Here is a 16,568-nt window from a genome sequence, read left to right as displayed (position 1 = left end):
AAGGTTGATCGTTGTGAGTCGGGACACCCACCCTAATCCACATCCGAATATGTCGTGAGTTTCGTGGATGTAGAGGGAGAAATGACGAGGCTCTGAGATAAGGTACCTTTGATATAGCGAAGGATGCGTTTAAGACACTGAAAGTGCGGTTTCCTTGGTGCATGCATGAAAAGATAAATTTGTTGAACCGCATAAGAAATGCCCGGTCAAGTGATAATGAGATATTATAGAGAACCAGCAAGGCTTTTATATAAAGATCCATTCGTAATGAGTGGGCCGGCGGTAGCACTGAGTTTGGAGCCTGCTTAGATCGGGGTACTTACCGTCCTACGGTAAGACATATCCGCGTGTGAGATTATGTCAGACGCATATGTCAATTGAGATAAGAACAAACCACCTTTTTGTTTTTGAACAGTGATACCGAGGAAGTGATGTAGCAGACCCAGATAGGTCATTTTAAATTATGTTGAAAGCGACTGAATAATTTGTCGAAGTAATGTATCACTTTAGTGAATTAGGATGATATCATCCACGTAAAGTAAGAGGTATGCCATTTGATCACCCTTTTTATAAACAAATAAGGAGGTGTCGAAAATGCTACTCTTAAAACCACACTTCGAAGTATATGCTGCAAACTGATAATACCAAGCCCTCGGAGCTTGTTTTAAATCATACAGTGAGAGATTAAGCTTGCAAACATGTTTGGGTTGCATTGACGAGATGGGTGGTTGGAACATATAAACCGTTTCTTGTAAATAGCCATGGAGAAATGCATTTTCAACGTCAATTTAATGAATCGGCCAAGATCTTGACACTGCTAGACTAAGTACTGTTCGGATTGTAGTGGGTTTTACCACACAGCTAAACATGTCGTCACAATCGATACCCACCGTTTGACTTTTACCGTAACAACTAGTCTAGCCTTGTACCGTTCCAAAGATCCATCGGCTTTGAATATATGCTTATGTAGCCACATGCATCGGATAATATGCGTATTTAAGGTCTCGGTACTAGTTCCCATGTATTACTTTCCAGTAGAGTGTTATATTCGTTAGACATAGCAATTTTCCAGTTTGGATCGATTAGGGTCGAGATATGAGATTTGGGTAGTGGAGAAAGTGGAGGAGTTGTTTATGTGTTTAAGGAGAGAGGGACACAAGGTTTAACAATACCGGATCGAGACCGAGTTTGCATAGGGTGAGAGGAAGTGGAGTCAAGATTTGGAACAGAAAGTGGCGAAGGGATATGTTCAGTTGGTGGTGGGTTAAAAATAAGTTGTGGTATATTATGTGTGGTAGGTGGGCTAGGTAGTGGGCCAAGTGGAGAATTTGGGTCAGAGTGTGATGGAGGGTTGGGTGATTATTCTACAGGAGGTGTATGGATGTTTTGTGTATTCAGTGGAGGTGAGGGAGGGGTGGGTTGGTTAGGTATAAGGGTTGAGGTTGTTGGTTCAGTGAAGAGTAATGGAGATGGGTCCAAAAACGAGTGTATAGGACGTGTATTTTGTGGGGTATTATATGGAAATTTGAGACTGATCGAAGATGACATGTCTCGAGAAAATGGTTTTACTGCTCGAAATATCAAGACATTGGTAGCCGCGGTAGTTCGCGGGATATCCAAGAATGACACAAGGGGTTGAGAGGGGGGCAGTTTGTGAGGTCGAGTAGAAGACATGTTAGGATAACATAAGCAACCGAACACGCAGAGGTGATCGTATGTGGGGGTACAGTGGTAAAGAAGAGACGTAGGGAAGTGGTTGTGGTGTAATTTGGCGGGGAGAATGTTTTTAAGGTAAGAGGCTGTGTTTAAGGCCTCAACCCAAAAAGATGATGGAAGGGAAGCATGAGTGAGTATGGTGAACATGATTTCATTTACACGATGAATCATTCGTTCGGATTTCCCATTTTGTTGGGACGTATAAGGGCATGAAAAACGAAGTTGGATATCGTTGTTGGTAGCAAAGTTTTTAAAGTTGGTGTTATCGAATTTGCCTCCCATGTCACATTGAAACAACTGTATTTTCATGTGAACTGAGTTTCAATATATTTGTAAAAGTTGGCAAACTTGTCAAATGTTTCCGATTTAAATCTTATAGGTAAACATGTGTATTGTGTAAAATTATCTGTTAAAACCATATAATATTTGTAGCCGGGATGACTCAAAATAGGTTAAGTCCACAAGTCACAATATAAAATGGCAAACGGTAATAAAGTACAATTAATCGAATCAGAAAATGGTAACGATTTATGCTTGGATAACTGACAATCATGACAAACAAATGGAAATTGTAATTTATTACAAGAAATAAAAGTTATTAGAACGAAGGAACTCCATGACCGGTTGTCCCGGGTGTCAAAGGCGACTGTGCCAAAACGAGGAGTCTTTATTCTAAACAAGACACGGAAACATTTGTGGTGAGTGGATAGAGATTACTTGAGCTATTGTGACGACTCAGGATCATACCATCATTGAAATCCTTCAAAGTGAAACCAAAAGGATCAAATTCAATAGATGTATAATTATCAATATTGATTTTTCGCACAGATATGAGATTTTTAATTATATTAGGATTAAACAAGAGTGATTTTAGGTGTAATGTTTTGTTGGTGTAGGTATGGTGGAAGTTCATGATCCGAGGACTGAAATTTTATTGCCATTTCCTACAAATATTGACTCTATACGTGAATACGGGGAAAAGGTGGAGAGTTTACCTTGAGCATTCATGATGTGATAGGAGGTGCCCATTTCAAAATGCCATGGATCGTTCACATCCCCCGTGTCCATCAAAAGTGTTTGGACTGCATCGGCTAGCTGAGTGGGCTGAAGTGGATCAACTTCAGCGAGATGGGCTTGGGCCTACTGGTTATTAGAGGCTTGCTGGGCAGAATTTGTATTATTGTGCCCACCCCTGTGTTGGGTATGGACAAGACGGAGCCCAATAAGGTGGAAGGGCCTAATAAGAATATGAAGCTAGTGGTAGGGGTTGGACCGGGTAGTGTTGGGAATGGTTTTGACTTAGGGCACGCTGGTTGGTTTTGTTATTCCGGATATTGTCACAGCGAGAACCGGTGGAACGACGAGGTTGGGTGTTGCAGTTTGGTGGCTGGGATGCAATAGCGGCTGCCACAAACGGGGTCAGAGATATGGTTTCGCGAGCCGCGATTATTCTAGCCTCATATTGGAGATTTTCGATAGCATCGTCCCACGGGGGAAGAGAGCGGTTGAGAGTAGATCCGTTAACATCGTACTCTCGAGGCAAACCGCGAACCAAATAGATGATCCGTTGGGTGTTGTTGATTCGACAATCAACAGCCGTGAGTTGATCTGCGGGTTCACGGGCTCGTTGGCAATATGCTTCAAGGGAGGGCATGGCGGCAAGAGTCAAATTGGTAAGTTCGTGTTGAAGCGTCGCGGCCCGAGAACCATTGTTGTTAAGGAACATATTCTCTAACTGTTTCCAGGCCTCTTAGGCGGTAGATTGGTCAACCAAAACCTGATCGAAAAGTTTGTCCGAAAGTGTCCCGTAAATCCATTGTAAGACTATAGTATCAATCTTTCTCCAAGCGAGGTACTCGGTGGATGTTGCGTCCGGGGCCGGCGAACCATCGATGTGTTGAAGCACATCAAACCCTATGGCTTGGAGCTTAAAGAGTTTCACCCACGAATGGTATGAAAGTTTTTCGCCATCGAGAGTACGGATTTGTTGTTGGATATTAGTGACAGTATAGGCAGGATGAAGGGAGGTTGGTTTTGGGTCTGATTTGTCGGACATAAGGACGGGGCAAAGGGTTGTTGATTAGGAAGAATAAACAAGGAGAAGGCAATGATATTATACCATGTAAGAATCAATATTCTTCATTGTTCTATATAATGTATAAATAGTACAATATGAAGAGAGATTACAAGACATATCTAAAGTAATACAATCATTATTAATAAATATAAACAACCTAATAAATACAAAGATACACCAATAATAGTGACCACTAATTATTGGTTAACATGGGAAGAATCCGGCGCCATAATCCGTTGAAACCCATAGCAGCAAGTTCAGATCTCGGATCTCGTTGGCGTACTTTCTCCACGATCTCCGCCATATTTTTTGTGGCGAAGCCCTAATTTATGCTCGTTGCAGCCTATGTTAAGGCTCGCTGGAAAACCGACTGGCCTTTTAAATCGTGATGTCGCCGTTTTCTTTGCGTACAACCCTCGTCACTGCCGTGGGGCCTTATCACAACCACCACTGTAGGATTATCTCTCTCTCCTCTGATTTGTTACTAGATCCGGATTTTGAGTTTGAGTTTGTGATGATTTAGAGAAGATGGGGAAAAGAGTTGTAGGTTCTCTCTCTCTCTCTCTCTCTCTTAGAGGATGTGAAAATAAATAGTTTTTAACATGTGTTTTTATATAAATAGGTGAAATGACAACTCTGCCCTCATGTGTAAGGCACATGATCACCTTAAATTGTTAAAACTAACCGGGTTAGGGCTAAAGGACAACCGTTGTTGGATTTGTAAATGTAAAAGATAAAATATATCAATTTTATACATAAAAGATAATGAGTGAAATTTGGTACAAACATAAAGGACAATATTTGTAATTCTGTCTATGAAAATATCATATAAGAAAAAATATAAAATTTTAAGCATTTGTATTAAATAAACATGTGGAAATTAAAGGTTTTTAAATATTTTTTTTTCTATTGTACCTAATATACAAAATGTTTGAAAATTATCGAATACATAAGACACTAGTTTGAGCTCACCGTGTTACGGGGGTTCATTTAGGTTTTTATTTTTAATCGTTTTACTATTTTATATTATGTAATGATTTATTTTATTTATTAACATAGTTTTGTTTTGATTTAATATGTATATATTAGTTTGTTACATTCATTAATTTTTTTTTACGTTCGGATCTTTCAATTGAGATGTGTAGGTTTTTTAAATTTTCAACGAACGAACATAAATAAACACGAACATGTTTACTTTTGTAAACGAACAAACATTAACACAAATATTTGTCTTATGAAAAGTAGGTGCTTTATGCATGAGATGTGAGGTTGACGATGGTGGGTAGTAATCGAACCGGTGATGGAGAGGATAGACCGGCGACGGAGTATATGTCGAGGAGAGAAATTAAACTAGGGTTTAATGATAAAAAAATTTCACAAATAAATGAGATGTTATAACCCGTTTAAGGGCTATCCAGGTTTGGTGAGTCCCATGACCCGTGAAATTTATTGTTTGATGATTAAGGGGTCATTTCACATATAAATGAGATGTTAGAACCCGTTTAAGGGCTATCCGGGTTTGGTAAGACCCATGACCCGCGGAAATTATTGTTTGATTATGAAATAGTTTCACAAATAAATGAGATTTTATTATCAATTTATGGACTATCCCGGTTTGGTGAGACCCATAACCGCGAATTCGAGTCAAACACATGAGAAACCTCAAATTACAAATCAAGCAATCTAGTAGCCTAAGAGGGGGTGGGAGCAACAAGAGAGTCACACATATGATTTTTTTAGTAGGCATTTATATTGATAGATAGATAGATATATTTAGTTAAAATGATTACGTAACATACAACATATAAAAACCTTTATTTAAATAAATATAGCGGGGAAAAGCTTTAAAAATAATCATTTTTGTATATAATAAAGTTGTTATATGATATATAGTTTAATTAATTTTCTGTAAATAAATGGTTGATGGACGGTAAAGAAAAGCATATCATAACAATATCATGTTTAAATATTTGAAGGCTTTTTTTAAGAAAAAAATTTAATATAATGTAAAAATTATTGGATATGTATACGATATTAAATTTAAAAAAATTAACCACATGATTTTAAATAATGGGTAAAGTTAAAATACAGAGAAAAACAAAAATGAGAATAGTGAGAAGCAATCCAGTCCATTGATCTTATATTTGAATGGTTGTGATTAATTTAATAAATAAAAATTGATGAAAAGGGTATGAAGGTAATAACCCACCTTTGTTGACTTTCTTTCTCCACATGCAAGGCACATGCCAATTCACCAATCATTTTAAAATGTCCATAACTTTTTCATACGACATTATTTTTTGAAAAAAAATTCACCATAATAATAAACGTTTTTTATCTTTATTATGAGTATCATATTGTTATATAAAAATAAAAAAAAATAATGGGTTTTTTAATTTTGTGTTTTTTTGTTGTTCATTGTGTCATTGTGTAATATGTTGTTTCCATTTTGTTTTACGTTTCAAGTTATTGTGTTATATATATTCACCATTGTGTCTTACGTTTTAGGCCATTGTGTTATGCGTATTCACCATTGTGTCTTACCTTTTAGGTCAATGTGTTATACGTATTCACCATTGTGTTTTACGTTTCAAGTTATTATGTAACATGTATTAATCATTGTGTTTTATGTATTAGATAATTTGTTGTTATTTTATCATTATTTTTACATATTATTATTACACAATGGTGTTATTAGTATTTAAAAAACATAATGATGAGTTGAAAGACACAATGACGAAAAAACACAATGACGAAAAAAGACACAATGATAAGCGAAAAGACACAATGGTGTGCGAAAAAAGACAAAATGGTGTGCGAAAAGACACAATGGCGAAAAAAAACACAATGGTGTGCGAAAATACACAATGGCGAAAAAAGACACAACGATAAGCGAAAATACACAATGGTGTGCGAAAAGACACAATGACGAAAAAAGACACAATGATAAGCGAAAAGACACAATGACGAAAAAAGACACAATGATAAGCGAAAAGACATAATGGTGTGCGAAAAGACACAATGATAAGCGAAAAGACACAATGGTGTGCGAAAAGACACAATGGTGTGTGAAAAGACACAATGACGAAAAAAGACACAATGATAAGCGATAAGACACAATTGTGTGCGAAAAGACACAATGACAAAAAAACACAATGATAAGCGAAAAGACACAATGGTGTGCAAAAAGACACAATGACGAAAAAAGACACAATGATAAGCGAAAAGACACAATGATGTGTGAAAAAACACAATGGTGTGTGAAATGACACAATGATGAAAAAAGACACAATTATAAGCGAAAAGACACAATGGTGTGCGGAAAAACACAATGACGAAAAAAGAGAAAATGATAAGCGAAAACACAATGGTGTGCGAAAAGACACAATGACGTGATTTTCGTTTTAAATTTTATATAACAAAAATCATACTCATATTAAAGATAAAAAAACGCTTGTTATTATGATGAATTTTTTTTTTTTTAAAATATCATACGGAAAAGTTATAAACGTTCTAAAATTATGGGGGTATTAACATGTGCCTTGCATGTGGGGAGAGAAAATATGTACAATTACCTTTATACTCTTATATCTTTTGTCCCAATTTGACACATGTCAATTATTTATAGTTTCTAACACTTCTCATTTTTATTACCCTTTGTAGAATAACTTGACCATTTAAATAATATATCGATTAATATAAATAACATAAATTATTTAGTTTAATAAAACAATTAACTGATTCATTTATAATTACTAAATTTAAAACTAACTGTATGTTATTAATAGTAGGAATTAAGAAGATAAAATATTATAGATTGACAAATAAATAGATTAATGAATTACCATATTTAAATAAATGAGTTAATAGTTAAATAACTTGTGATGATTAACGCGGAAATGACAACAAAACTCTTATTCTTTTATATAGAGTATAGATAAAATGCCCGGACCCTTATACAAACATATTTATATATATATAAACTTTTTGAAAAAGAAAAAAATGTGCCCTGCCCAAGTGTCCTAAAGCCAACCATGTTTACCAAGGTCGGGCCTGGCGACACTAACTGTAACAGTCGGGACAACGAAGTGACGTGGTGGCGGAGGTGGCAGGGGCATGGGCATGGGTGGGGTCGGCGAAGTCGACTATGTAATGTTTTGGGATCCTGATGACCGCCAGATTGTGGCAACACACAATGGCGATGGTGGTGTTAGCCTATTTGAATCCGTTTTAAGTTATCAAGTTTTATACGTGTTACATGTTTTGAACCATTGTATAATTTAAATGGATTCAAATAGACGCATTATATTAATTAAATTGCCAAAAGGGAAACCACATGCAAAAGTTTTTTTCAACCCAAATCTGCCCATTTCTTAAAGAAATGTATTGGCTCCTAAAAGTCTGGTAATTAATATTTTCAAAGTTGTATGTTAGTTGCCAACATTTGAATCGCTAAGTTAAAAAAAAATAATTGTTATAAACTTATAATATATATTCAAATATACTAAAAAATGTGTTTTAATAGTAATTTAAGGTGAATTTACTCGCCTCGACATCTCGTATGCGGTTCAGCAGGTCTGCATGCATATGCACGCACCTTATCTCTCCCACTGGAACGCTCTGCTCCGCATTCTCCGATACTTACGAGGCACTCAACATCTCGGCCTCACCCTCGGCAATTCGGGTAATCAGCAGCTTCGTGCATACACGGACGCCGATTGGGCGGGCTGTCTGGATACACGCAGATCTACATCCGGCTTTTTCGTCTACTTTGGCGACAATCTTCTCTCATGGTCGTCAAAACCTCATAAAACTGTGTCACGTTCTAGTACCGAGGCCGAGTACCGGGGCGTCGCCAAAATGGTTGATTAAATTTGTTGGCTACGAAATTTTTTGGTTGAACTTCAACGACCGTCATCATCAGCCTCTTTAGTCTATTGCGACAACATCAGTGCAATTTACTTATCTGGTAACCCCGTACAACATCAAAGAACAAAACACATTGAACTCGACATTCACTTTGTGCGGGAACAAGTGCAACAAGGGAAGTTTCGAATTCTACATGTCCCTACGCGATATCAGATCATGGACATTTTCACGAAAGGGCTACCGAATATTTTATTTGAAGATTTAAGATCCAGTCTCAGCATCCGAGAACCTCCCGCTTCAACTGCGAGGGTTTAATAGATTATAATTACATATATATTATATTTGTATAATTAATGAGATAATCTTATATCAAAATATGTGTATCTCTTAGTATACGTTTGCCTATTAAGGAGGTTAAATTTATGAGATTGGGCAAGCATTCAATAATAATATTCCTATCAATGCCATTGAAATTGACCCATTACAAAAGGATTTTAGTGTATGTATGTACACCTCTTGAAGAAGCACAGTTCCAACCCTGGATAGGCTAGACCGATGGTTCACCAGGATACGGGTCAAATAACTAACAATCCGATAGTATAAGCTCAACTCTACAAGTCCAATGACGGAAATCTGCAAAGCAGACCACCGTGAGCTCGTTAAGAGAATGACAAGAAAGTGGGGGGGGGGGGGTATTCCCGTAACCACCCCCCGCGTGAGAATAAGTACCGTTCTAAAGAGAGAAATTACTTTAAGTAATTGATGTAATATGTGAGGTGTGTATGAATACCTTGTGATGATGGAGAAAGTATTTATAGCCGAAGGGTAAGGGAATATTATTGGTACAACTGTTCATTTCTAGAAGATTCCTTTTGAAACAACCTGGACACGTGTCTGCATACGATAGGATGGGACAACTGGCCATGTGCACGGTTATAACAACCTTGCCATGTGTCCTTCTCCAATTAGCTATTACATCACGTGCATTCCAAGGAAAGATCTCCGCGTAAATCTTCTTGAAGGAAGTTAGTTACAACTGATTTGCTGACGTCACCCTCTAGTCATCTTTGTGTACGGAAGAAATACCTTGCGGATGAATTCTGAGGACGTCCTGATCGACCCACAGATGGTCTCTGGAATTATCTTCTAGTCTTCCTCTGACCTTAGTTATGCGGGTGCTGGGAATGTTCCGTGGGTGACTTCTGAGGAAATCTTGAATGACCCGCGGATGGAAGGGGTATTGTTTTCTCAAGTTTGACTAAAAAAAGACTCAATTTTTTAGTCAAAAGTTTATAATCCTTTGAGGGATTTTATTCTATGTAAATAAAGTATAGAATAAGGTAAATAAAGTAAAGAATGAGTAAAATAAAGGTCTTTTAGGTTCTTTATTTATTTTATTAAGTTTGATTTAGTAGATTATTAAAGAGATAACTTTGAGAGATAAACAACGAGAACTAAAAGTTCCAAACCAAAATGTTTGGTTTTACTACTAGCGTATGGAATCAAAATTTTGTTATTTTGAGTTATTTTTTATACAATTTTCGCCGATCTTTGACATATCTAAATCTAAATTTCTTTTTTATGAAGAGAATCTTATTTAGACAAAAAAAATATATATAGATAATGAATAAGAAAAAAGAATTCGTAATAAAGAATTCGTTTTGAACAATAGATGTCTTTCACATACAACTATAACAACGAGTAACCATTTAAAGGGTATTTTGGTCTTTTCACTACCCTACCTCCATACCTCTTCTTCCTATTAGATCAGTTGAATACGAGCAATGTAGCTATTGGTAATTCCTCATATACGTGTACATAGCTCTTGAGGATTTCTTGTATATATACGTGTATAGCCTTTGGTGATTTTTTCCTTAAATTAAATTGTTATACGGATCATACCAATAATGTGTGTGACATTATTATTACCAGTCACAAGTCAGTTTTCTAGTAATTATGAAGGAGTTAGAACATAATGAACTTTTTTATATATATAAATAGGAGTGAAGGTTTATTGTATTCGAAATTTTCTCATAAAACATGGCATTTTTCAATTTATGTTTTTCTTATTTAAGGCAGTACAGAAAGATATTTCAAAACGTGCACGTGATAATTGAATTTGACTTTTGATTTCAAGTTGATCAGTATAGTAGGAGAAGAAAGATATTTGATAATAGGAATATTGTGAGGTGGCAACATGCCATGTGGAAAAGCATATGACACCTGGCACTTCCATTCCCTTAACAGAACAAACAAACTTCATCAAACTCAAACTCCACATTCTCTCTCTCTCTCTCTCTCTCGCTCTAATCAATGGAGATGACCGGAAACAACGCCGGTTTGAATGGCGAGGAGAGCTCGTTTATGGTAATATTATTATTGGTTCGGATCATATACAAATGAAGTTAGAATCAAGTAAATAATTATGTAATCACAACACCACTTGTATATATAATTACCCTACTTGATTCCCACAATTAGCACGTTAATTTCATTTATATGTTAACTTTCCCCTATTATTATTGTTATTATTTATTTATATTAAAATTAATTAAGGTTCTTAGTTTTCGAATGTGTTTGAGTAATGATGATGATTATGATATTATCTTTCGTGGTCCGAGATTAATGATTTCGTGTTGTTTGTTGAGGAGATAATAAGTATGATTGTATTTGTTTAAGTTCAACTTGTTAGAATATATGCATAAATGAAATTTGACCCCAAATTGGTTATTCGGTTACGAATTAGTTAACCGAAGAATTGAATCACTTAATTGGTTATGATAACAAAACACTACATTTTGAAAACCGAATTCAATACTCAAATTAGTTATTTCGTTATGGTTACAACCTCCAAGTTGGCTAACCGAATCTCTTAGTTGGTTATGGCCACCGAACTAGGTATTTTATGTAACCGATTACCGAATTGTTTACGGTTAAAACTCGAACCGAATGAATAACTGACTAAGAATATGGTATCGGTTTAGTAGGTTTCAAACCAAATTATGAACACCCTTATATTGAATGGGTTCACATGAAAATGGAGCCCGGGATAAATAATTAGGGGGCCGGGCAAGTCACCATTGTTTGTTTGAACAAACGTGCGTTGAGATGTTTTTTTCATTGCTTATAACAGGTAGATTTATCCTTGTTGATTGTTTGTTTGTCAATTGTTGTCTGAACATGTTTCATGCAGGTTACTGTTTCTTTGTTAATTGTTGCCTGAATGTTTTATGGTTGCCGTTTGTTTGTGTGCAAGCAATTTTTGACCTATTAATTAGAGTGTTTAAATAATATATGCAATTTTAATGTTTTTTTTTTCACAAATTGCGGATTCAGGAATCCCCAAAACAAGAATCATCAGAGATTCAGAATGGACCGATGAAAAACATAGTTTGTACTTAAAGTCAATGGAAGCCTCATTTGTTGACAAACTATATAACTCACTGGATATGCAATGTTGGCAAACTCAAAACGAGTGCTCATCGGATTCATTGTCATCAAAGAAAATTCATGGCCAGGTTTTAAAATTTTTACATTCTTTTTTCAATATGATTGCATGTAAATGCAATGTACCTCCATTCATAACCAACAGGGATTTCAAAATTATCATGTAAAGGACGGCGTTATAAGTTTATAACCTAATAAGGGACCCGCATAACTGTACTGGTAATACCACCCCCTCCCCCCCGAGGGACCGGTTTTGGGCCCCAAAAGCGTTGACTAGGCGCACTTCTCACGTTTTCCGCCATTTGGGGTTGGCTTTGGACACCCGTTCATCACAATGATATGTGTGTATTATTTAGAACCAAACACAAACAACTTTTAACATGTTAACAAACAAAATATATTATTATGATACAACTATTGTTGTTACGATACAACTTTAAAGTAATTATGTTTGAACAAAAAACAATTATTATTATGATACAACTTTAAGGTAGCGCAATAATAAATACTCCATTTCATTTATTACACTACAATTTAATGAATTACAACAAGTATTATTACACTAAGTCAAAACTCTCGGAACATAATGATTAAGTTATTCGTACGCTTTCGCATGTGAACCCCTATTTGAACCCGATCTAATCCCTACATGTGTGTGTACACATATATAGTTATGAAAAAGCAAATTTTATTTTGGAAGAATTGCATGCATCTCCATCTAAACGTAATAATAAGTAAAACAATTACATATTTTCTCAAATTACAAGTTTATGCTAAATGTTAATTAAATTTATAAATGTAAAACACCTTTATTTTAAATAATCATTTTTAAATTTTGTACAAGCTTACGTTAAATAGTTTTTATTAAGTAACTTTAAACACTTTAAGGAAAAATGATTTTATATGGTTTACTATTATTACAATGTTTGGGTAAAGCTAAAATACAAAAGACAACAAAAATGAGAAGGGTGAGAATGAATTTAGTCCATTAATCTTATATTTGAATAGCTGAGATTAATTTAATAAATAAAAATTGATGGAAAATGTATGAAGGTAACAACTCACATTTGTTGACTTTCTCTCTCCACATGCAAGACACATGTCAATTCCCCCATCGTTTTAAAATGTCAATAATTTTTTCATATGACATTATTTTTTTAAAAAAAAATTCACCATAATAATAAGCGTTTTTTTATTTTTAATATGAGTATCATATTGTTATATAAAAATAAAAAAAATTAATGGGTTTTTTTAATTATGTTTTTTTTGTTGTTCATTGTGTCTTTTAGTTGAATTTCCATATGAATTGTATTATAGATTTTGATCATTATATTTTTCAATTGGTCATCATATTAAAGACAAAAATTAAAACAAAGATTACGTCATTGTGTCGTTTTGTTCGTCATTAACTTTTAGTCATTGTGTAATACGTTCATTGTATTTTATTCGGATTGACATGACAAATTCATTTAATTTGAGAAAAATAGTATTGCGTTCATTGTATATTATGTTCAAGTCATTGTGTAATATGTTGTTTCCATTGTGTTTTATGTTTCAAGTCATTTTGTTATATATATTCACCATTGTATCTTACGTTTTAGGTCATTGTGTTATACGTATTCACCATTGTGTCTTACGTTTTAGGTCACTGTGTTATACGTATTTACCATTGTATTTTACGTTTCAAGTTATTGTGTAACATGTATTAATCATTGTGTTTTATGTATTAGATAATTTGTTGTTATTTTATCATTATTTTTACATATTATTATTACAAAACGGTGTTATTAGTATTTAAAAAAACATAATGATGAGTTGAAAGATACAATGATGAAAAAAGACAATTGTGTGCGAAAAGACACAATAACGTGATTTTTTTTTTAAAATTTTATATAACAAAAATCATATTCATATTAAAGATAAAAAAACGTTTGTTATTATGATGAAACTTTTTTTTTTAAAATAATGTTATATGCTTTACATTTTTAAAAAATAATGATGAATTTTAAAAAAATATCATACGAAAAAGTTAATAACATGTGCTTTACATGTGGAGAGAGAAAATGCGTACAATTACCTATATACCCTTTTTCTTTTGGTCCCCACTTGACACATGTCAATTATTTATGGTTTCTCACACTTCTTATTTTTGTTACCATTTGTAGAATAACTTGACCCTAAAATGTTTACCTTTTATTATGTTTATAAAAATTAATATTTTTATCAAAATAAAAGGACTGGTGGTTAAAAATAAATATAAAAAAGTGATGATGATGTGATGTGACAGTGTTTACGGGTCTCCTCGTTGGGAAGGTTTTTTTTGTTTTTGAAGAATAAATGTTTTTCTAATAAAAGTTGCTCTAAGGTTTTTGTTGTTTTTAAAAATTTTCAAAAGACAAAAAGGCAAAACAGGTCCTTTATGTTTGCACAGTTTTTCAATAGACGTCCTTTAGCAAACTTAATAGCAGAAAACATCCTTTATGTTAAAAAAACGTTGCACAGTTCGTCCTTTTCACTAACGAGGGTTAGTTTTTCTCGCTAAATCAAGTCATGTGCACCTCATGTGAGGGCAATTTAGTCTTTTTACCCCCTCAAGAGTTACTTGTGTAATTGACTAAAAGTCTTGTTCTTTAAGTAAATAAAAGTTTTTTTTTTCTTTTAACCATCTTCTTCCTCCAAATGTTTATAACCCACCGTTAACATCACAACCAAACACCAGCCACCACCCATCATCACCATCCCATCTGACCTCCCACAAGCACATACCCACGGGTAAAAACCCCTCTTCTATAAACCCTAGTCCCATCAGAAAAATTCACATACAAATTCACCAAATTCTCAAATTCACCTTGATCATAATAATTACCACCACCACCACCACCCGATTTCCACCCGTCCGATGCGATTTGAAAGAACATCGCGTCGCGAATCGAGCTTCCGACTCCAATTTCGCCTCTTGGTATTTTGAATCCAACCGTTCTCCTGCGAAGTCTTGGCGAGTCACCGGCGGTAACCCGATTAAATTCAAGAAATTGGTGAATTCTGGGTGCTTGAGGCTCGAAAAGGGAACCGACCCACCGTGTCCGTACACTCAATCGGATAATAACTCCAGTGATGAATCAATTTGGCGTTTTGTTAGGGTTTGATAAGATAACAATTTGGGGCTTTTAAGCTTTTTAACACTATCTTCAAACATAGCTAAAGCACCCAGATCTTCCTTCCCGCCGGATAACATATACGGCATTGCCGGTTCGATCATGGTCACCGTAGAAGGGTGTTCTCCTGGTGATGAACGGTGGACGGCGGTGTGCCGGTGATGAACGGTCGGGTGTGGGTCGGATCTGGTGGTTGGTGGTGGTGTTGTCGGGTAAGGTGATACGTGGTGGTGTTTTGACGGAGATTAACTGGGTCTATGGTGGAGGTTAGTGGACGTCCGGTAGAGGGGATTAACTGGGTCTATGGTGGAGGTTAGTGGACGTCTGGTGGAGGGGATCAACTGGGTCTGGTGGTGGTTGATTTGGTGTGATGGTGGTGGCGATTAACTTGGTCTCCGGTGGAGGTTAGTGGTGGTGGTTTAAATAGAGAGAGAGAGAAAAGAATGGAGGGAGAGAGAGAGAGAGAGAGAGAGAGAGAGAGTCTTTTATATATATATATTATGTTTTATTTTTAGTTATTAAATCTATTTATAAATTTACAAATATACCCTCATGTGCATTGCATATGACCAAATTTAACGAGATTATTTAACTGAGTTAGGGTTAAAGGACAAAACATGATAGAGTTTTCAAATATAAAGGATGTTTTCTGCCATTAAGTTTGTTAAAGGACGTCTATTGAAAAACCGTGCAAACATAAAGTATCTGTTTTGCCATTTTATCTTTCCAAAATTAGAAAGTATGTTTCTGACATCATGTATGTTTCAGTTTAAGGTTTTACAACACGGATTTTGGTCAAGGGTTGATTTCAAGAGAGAAAGCGTGGCACACAATGAAGTAAACCGACACAATGTTTCATCTAGCAATCCATGGATTCAACATTTTAGAAACGGGAATAGGCACGGATCTATAGAATCTCCTTCACCACGGGCAAAACTGTCATCAACTATTTGCGGTACCACATGCCCTTCTATACAACATACTTACATCATATGAGACATATTCATCGTATTAAATATTATTCCATAGTTTTGTCATACTCTTAAAGTTGCAGAGGTGATGGATCAAAACTTTGTTGAAGAAGATTTTGCAACACAGTTGATGAACACATGTTGTAACAAGAAGAGGAAGGGTAGTTATGGTGAATCAGAATCAGGCAATGATCAGGTACAACCGAAAGTTAATAATAAGAAACTACTGTTGTTATTATAGTTCTCATCCTTTAATTTTATATCATATTGCACCAATCGTCTTTCAGCTACAGGAATCATCGTTTACGTTTATGGTTTGTCACACATTTCGTC

The 16,568-nt window shown here is 35.2% G+C and overlaps 1 pseudogene; it reads left to right on the top strand.

Annotated features, from left to right (window-relative positions):
• Window positions 1-10,975: 10,975 nt before the first annotated feature.
• Window positions 10,976-16,568, top strand: LOC143621263 (cold-regulated protein 27-like; annotated as a pseudogene).

This window comes from Bidens hawaiensis, unplaced genomic scaffold, assembly GCF_021521415.1.
Source record: "Bidens hawaiensis isolate Kalapana, Puna unplaced genomic scaffold, B.hawaiensis_p1.1 tig00002817_1, whole genome shotgun sequence".
Lineage (NCBI taxonomy): Eukaryota > Viridiplantae > Streptophyta > Magnoliopsida > Asterales > Asteraceae > Bidens > Bidens hawaiensis.
The sequence above is the reverse complement of the archived record's forward strand: the minus strand, read 5'-3'. Positions and strand labels throughout refer to the sequence as shown.